The sequence below is a fragment of the Arachis ipaensis genome, chromosome B2 (genome assembly GCF_059453495.1).
Source record: "Arachis ipaensis isolate K30076 ecotype BB chromosome B2, ASM5945349v1, whole genome shotgun sequence".
NCBI classification, from domain to species: domain Eukaryota; kingdom Viridiplantae; phylum Streptophyta; class Magnoliopsida; order Fabales; family Fabaceae; genus Arachis; species Arachis ipaensis.
Window position 1 is genome coordinate 63,071,252 of NC_142437.1, and position 6,927 is coordinate 63,078,178.

Sequence of the window (6,927 nt, forward strand, 5' to 3'; positions counted from 1 at the left end):
GAAGATCAAACTAATTAATCCCTTGACTATCCTTTACTTTAGTAAAGGTTGACTAAGTGGAATTAAGATTCAACTTTCATTATTATTGATAAGGATAACTAAGTCTGGACTTCCAATTTCTAATACCTTGCCAATAGTTATTTTATTATTATTATTTATTTTTCTTATCATTCAACATACTGCTTCCTTATTTTCTAAAACCCCTAATTTGCAAGACTCATGACCAATAATAAGAACATACCTCCCTGCAATTCCTTGAGAAGACGACTCGATGTTTAAATACTCGGTTATCAAATTTAAAGGGGTTTGTTACTTGTGACAACCAAAACATTTGTACGAAGAGATTTTTGTTGGTTTAGAGACTATATCTACAACGCGACTGTTTTTATGAAATTCTTTACTGGTAAAAATCTTAACGTCAGCCTTCCCTCATCTCATTTGTCACCTCTGCAATTCGGTTGGAATTGACATAGAGGGAGACATTCTCATTGATGAGGACAAGCCCATCACTAAGAAAAGGATGGAGCAAACAAGAGATCCCACTCATGGACAAGAGCATGAGGAAACTCCTCATCATGAAATCCCTGAGATGCCTCAAGGGATGCATTTTCCTCCACAAAACTATTGGGAGCAAATCAATACTTCCCTAGGAGAATTAAGTTCCAACATGGGACAACTAAGGGTGGAGCACCAAGAGCATTCCATCCTCCTCCATGAAATTATAGAAGACCAAAGAACCATGAGAGAGGAGCAACAAAGGCAAGGAAGAGACATTGAGGAGCTCAAACACTCCATAAGATCTTCAAGAGGAAGAACAAGCCGCCATCACTAAGGTGGACCCGTTCTTTAATTTTCTTGTTCTTTATTTTCTATTTTTTGAATTTTTATGCTTTATGTTTATTTATGTTTGTGTCTTTATTACATGATCACTAGTGTCTAAGTGTCTATGCCTTAAAGCTATGAAAATGAATCCATCACCTTTCTTAAATGAAAAATGTTTTTAATTGAAAAAGAAAAAGAAGTGCATGAATTTCAAATTTTAAAACAGTTTAGTTATTTTGATGTGGTGGCAATACTATTGTTTTTCTGAATGAATGCTTGAACAGTGCATATTTTTTGAATTTGTTGATTCATGAATGTTAAAATTGTTGGCTCTTGAAAGAATGATGAAAAAGGAGAAATGTTATTTGATAATCTGAAAAATCATAAAATTGATTCTTGAAGCAAGAAAAGGTAGTGAAAAGCTTGCAAAAAAAAAAAAGAGAAGCAAAAAAAAATAATAATAAAAGAAAGAGAAAGAAAAAGAAAAGCAAGCAAAAAAAGCCAATACCCCTTTAGACCAAAAGGCAAGGGTGATAAAAAGAATCCAAGGCTTTGAGCATCAGTGGATAGGAGGGCCCACAGGAATAAAATCCTGGCCTAAGCGGCTAAACCAAGCTGTCCCTAACCATGTGCTTGTGGCGTGAAGGTGTCAAGTGAAAACTTGAGACTGAGCGGTTAAGGTCGTGGTCTAAAGCAAAAAGAGTGTGCTTAAGAGCTCTGGACACCTCTAATTGGGGACTCTAGCAAAGCTGAGTCACAATCTGAAAAGGTTCACCCAGTTATGTGTCTGTGGCATTTATGTATCCGGTGGTAATACTGGAAAACAAAATGCTTAGGGTCACGGCCAAGACTCATAAAGTAGCTGTGTTCAAGAATCAACATACTTAACTAGGAGAATCAATAACACTATCTGGATTATTGATGCCAAGGCATCTTAGGCTAGTTTCACTAGCATTTTTCTGTTAGTTTTAGTTGTTTTATGCACTTTCTTGAGCTTAAAGTAACCAAGAATGGTTAAAAGAATAACAAAGCAATGAACCATCCAAACAGTATGATTTTTATGCAAATTTCATGAGTTTTTAGTTATATTACTTGAATGCTATGAATGGAAGATTCTCATGAAAATTTGCAAGACTTTGATGCAGTTGTTTGGATGATTTCAGGAAAGAAGAGGCTAGGCAAGGAAGCAACAAAAATCAATAAAGGAAGCTTGAATATCACATGTGGAGTTTAAGTTCCAGTTTAAGCTTAAACTGGAACTTAAACGGCCAAAATCATAAAAGCTGAGGAAAGGGTGAAAGTGGCGTTTAACCTCCAGTTTAACCTTAAACTGGAAGTTAAACGCCAGAAATGGGAAATGCACCAGGGAGCCATTTCCACGTTTAAGCTCCAGTTTAACCTTAAACTGGAGCTTAAACGTGTTCGACCAAGTTTTCTCCTCCAGGGTTGCTTTCTCCAATTCCACGTTTAAGCTCCAGTTTAACCTTAAACTGGAGCTTAAACGTGTTCGACCAAGTTTTCTCCTCCAGGGTTGCTTTCTCCATTTCCACGTTTAAGCTCCAGTTTAACCTTAAACTGGAGCTTAAACGTGTTCGACCTCCAGGATGGCTTTCTCTATTTCCACGTTTAAGCTCCAGTTTAACCTTAAACTGGAGCTTAAACGTGTTCGACCACCAGGGCTGCTTTTCCTATCTCCACGTTTAAGCTTCAGTTTAACCTTAAACTGAAGCTTAAACGTGTTCGACTACGTTACCCTCCAGGGCTGCCTTCTTCCATTTCCACGTTTAAGCTTCAGTTTAACCTTAAACTGAAGCTTAAACGTGCTTCCACAAAAGGCATCACTGGAAGTGTCTAGCGTTTAAGCTGCAGTTTAAGCTTAAACTGCAACTTAAACGCCACTCTTGGAAAAGGTTTCTGGGCCAAAAATATTGCAGTTTAAGTTAGCATTTGAGCACAAACATTAACTTAAACTTACTCTGGTATGAAACCCAATTGAATATCATGGTTTATGGGATTGGGCCTGAAGGATTGATGAGTCTGGAGTTTCAATTTGTTGAGTCATGTGTCATTACTTGATTATCACTAAGTTGGCTCAATGAATGTTACAGAATTTGGATCAGCAGCCTCATCAAGATTATAGATCATAAACCCAAAGCAAAAAGAAAGCAGGGAGAGGCCTCAAAGCCCAAAAAAACACAACAGAAGCTCAATGAAGAAAGTGTATAAATAGGATAGAATTTAAGTTAGAGGCACCTTTTTACCTTTTCATTTTGGAAGTTTTCATACTTTTGTAATTGAATTCAGAGCTATGACTCACTAAACCCCCTTTCATTGGGTTAGGGAGCTCTATTGTAATTCAATGAATCAGTAATAGTTTTATCTTCTTCTTCAATCTTTTCTCTTGAATTTTGTTAGAAAGCTTCTCGATCTAATTCCATTGGGTAGTTGTCTTGGGAAAGAAACTACCCATAATTGGAATCCTTCGGAACCTTGGGAAAGGAATGGAGGATTCATGCTAGAGAAGCTTTCTCACAGTGAATTGGATTGGGGTTTGGATGGATATTGTGACATGTAATCCTACCAAATTGTGGTTCATGAAACTGTGTGGTATAATCAGTGATCGAGCATCATCTCTTCTTATGAACATTTAAGCCAAGGGATTGGAAATTTGTTTGTTGTTAGAGAGAATTGGTGAGCCAAGGGATTGGGATCCAATCATATAAGATTGCCAAGCAAAAATTCAATGAACGCATTGGTTGAGGAAGAGATAAAAATGTTTTGATTCGGAGATCTCAATATCTCCTAAAACCGAATGAATTCCCCATCTCCGATTACCACTTTCTCTTTACATTCTGCAATTAAATTCATGCAATCACCCCCATCCCTTTTAATTTCAGCAATTTAGCTTCTCGCTCTTTAATTCATGCAATTTTACATTCCGCAATTCTCATCTAAATCTTGATTCCGCTCAACTAGAACATACTTCTAATCCGAATTGCTCACTCAACCAATCCTTGTGGGATTCGACCTCACTCTATTGTGAGTTTTTACTTGACGATAACCGGTGCACTTGCCGGAAGGAATTTTGCCGATCGTGCAATTTCCTAATCGTAGCATAACAAGTTTATGCGCATCAAGTTTATGGCGCCGTTGCCGGGGATTGGTTTTCGATTGACAATTCTCAAATTGGAAGTTAACTAGATTGAGCATTTTTCTTGCTTTGTTAATTCAGTTCAAGTTAATTGTTGAATTTTTAATTTCTGCACTCTGTTACATTCTTTCTTTCTTTATGCCTTTAAATTCAAGCAACTAACTCACTGACTCACTAACTATTTGAATTAATTCCTCAACTACTCTAACCATACTCTTCCATTAACCAAGAGTATTTCACTTGTTTGTTGCCTGTGCTGTGTTCTTGTATGACAGGTAGGAGAGGAGAGACATCAACTCCTCCATATACCGAACCAGAGAGGACCCTTCATAGACTTAGAAGGGAAGCAAGAGGGAAGAGAGTACTGGGAGAAGAAGAATCTGAAGGAGAATCTGAGGACAATTTTGAGGAAGCTCTAGATCTCAACATGGATAGAGAAGTTCACAACCATGAGAGAGCTGATGGAAATAATGCCATTCCCGAGAGGAGGGTTCTTGGTTCATACATAAACCCAACCTCTGGGAATTGTGGTAGCAGCATTCAGAAACCACGTATTCAGGCCAACAATTTTGAACTCAAACCACAGCTAATATCACTTGTGGAGAATCATTGTTCATTTGGTGGGAGTGCTAATGAAGATCCAAACCAACATCTCACAAAATTCCTGAGAATTTGCGACACTGTGAAGTCCAATGGAGTCCAGGAAGATACCTATAAACTGCTCTTGTTCCCATTTTCACTTAGGGACAAGGCAGCTAAGTGGCTGGAATCATTCCCAAGGGGGAGCCTAACAACCTGGGATGAGGTGGAAAGCAAGTTTCTGGCACGTTTCTACCCCCCACAAAAGGTCAATAGGCTTCGATCTGAGGTTCAGACGTTTAGACAACAAGATGGTGAAACTCTCTACGAGGCATGGGAGAGATTCAAGGATTTGACAAGGAAATGCCCACCAGACATGTTCCATGGCTGGGTGCAATTGCATATTTTCTATGATGGACTTTCTTATGAATCAAGGAAGGCTGTAGACCATTCATCAGGAGGTTCATTGAACAGGAAAAAGACTGTGGAAGAAGCCATTGAAGTGATCGAGACAGTGGCTGAGAATGAGTACTACTATGCTTCAGAGAGACACAACACTAAGGGAGTCATGGAGCTGAACCATGTTGATACAATTTTAGCCCAAAACAAGGTGTTTGCCAAGCAACTAGCAGAGCTCACCAGGAAACTAGAAACAAAGCAAGTGGCCGCAATACACACACAAGATCAAGAGGAAGTAAGCACTGAAGGAGGTGATTGGGAAGAGGCCAACTATGTGGGAAACCAACAAAGGCAATCATATGATCCACATTCCAACACTTACAATCCAGGATGGAAAAACCACCCAAACTTTGGGTGGGGAAACCAGCAAAACCAACATAACAAGTCCACATACCAAAACTCCAACCAAAGATCATACCAAGCCACACAAAACACTTACTCCCAACCATCATATCATGGCCAAAATAATCAACCTACCCAACCTAATCCGAACCAACAATTTCAAGATCAATTAAACAGGATAGAAGGAATGCTGGCAAACATGGGCCAGGACATAAGTGAGTTGAAAAGTTTCAGGGATGATGTGAGATCTACCTTAAGAAACCATGGTGAAAAACTCAAGAGGATGGAGTCTCAAGTAGGAGAGCTATCTCAACAGGCCCCCAAATCAACTGCAGTGTTCCCTAGTGACACAGAAAAGAATCCTAAAGGGGAACAAAAGAGAGTGAGATGGGAAGAATGCAAGGCCATCACCATATTGAAGGAAGTCTCAGAAGAAGAAGGAATTAGACCCTCAGAACAGGAGCCAGAAATCTTGAAGGAAGGTGTGGAAGAAGCTAAGCAGGAAAGTGAAACTGAGCAAGCCAAGGAACTGCAAAAAGGCATGCTGGAAACATACCAACCAAAAGCACCATTTCCTCAGAGGTTAGGAGGAGGTGAAAAAGGGAAAACCTATTCAAGGTTTTTAGAGACATTTAAGTCTCTCCATATCAATATTCCCTTCCTTGAGATTCTCCAGCAGATGCCTACACATATCAAGTATTTAAAGGAATTGCTGAGCAAGAAAAGAGTTTTGAAGGGAGGACAAACTGTAATAATGAACAAAGAATGCAGTGCCCTCATCAAGAAGGACATAGTCTCTAAGAAAACAGACCCAGGAGGTTTTCATATCCCCTGCATCATAGGGGAAACAAAAATTGACAGAGGATTCTGTGATCTAGGAGCTAGCATAAATGTGATGCCTCTGACTCTTATGAAGAGGCTACAACTGAATGAGGTGAGATCCACTGATGTAATCATACAACTGGCTGACAAAACTCAGAAGCAAGCTGAAGGGGTAGTTGAGAATGTGCTGGTGAAAGTGGGAAATTATTTCTTCCCCACAGACTTTGTCATTTTGGACATGGAGGAAAGCCACCTACACCCTATCATTCTGGGAAGGCCATTTCTAGTCACTGCTAGAGCGCTCATAGATGTAGAACAAGGAGAGCTAATTTTGAGAGTACATGATGAACAGCTCATTTTCAATGCTTTCAAACCTGCATCTGAGCCTGAACCAGAACCTGAAAAGCCTAAGGATGATAGTAGCCATCTATGTTTGGAGGAAAGCAATCCAGCAGCTGAAATTCTGAAACAGTCCTTGGAAGGCAAACAAGAATTGCAAGAGTTAAAGCCACAAGAATCAATAGAAACAGATCAGAAGGATCCTCCTGGCATAAGGGTCAATGAAGAAATCCTCAAGAGAAAGGGAAGAATTGTAAAGAAATTGCCAAGAGGGTGGAGAAACAAGAAAATTCCCACTGAAGGTTTCTCTCCGGGAGATAAAGTGATATCAAGTCATTATCTGCCAATCCCACCTGGCCTCAAAACCATTCCTTCCCAGCTCCCTCAAGTGTTCACAATCAGGAAAGTTCTTT

The 6,927-nt window shown here is 39.5% G+C and overlaps 1 non-coding gene across 1 annotated transcript; it reads right to left on the reverse strand.

Moving 5' to 3' along the window:
• Window positions 1–4,826: 4,826 nt before the first annotated feature.
• Window positions 4,827–4,930, reverse strand: LOC148574123 (small nucleolar RNA R71). The gene has a single exon (XR_015906591.1). It is a non-coding gene; the product is annotated as a small nucleolar RNA R71 (small nucleolar RNA).
• Between the last annotated feature and the right edge of the window lie 1,997 nt (window positions 4,931–6,927).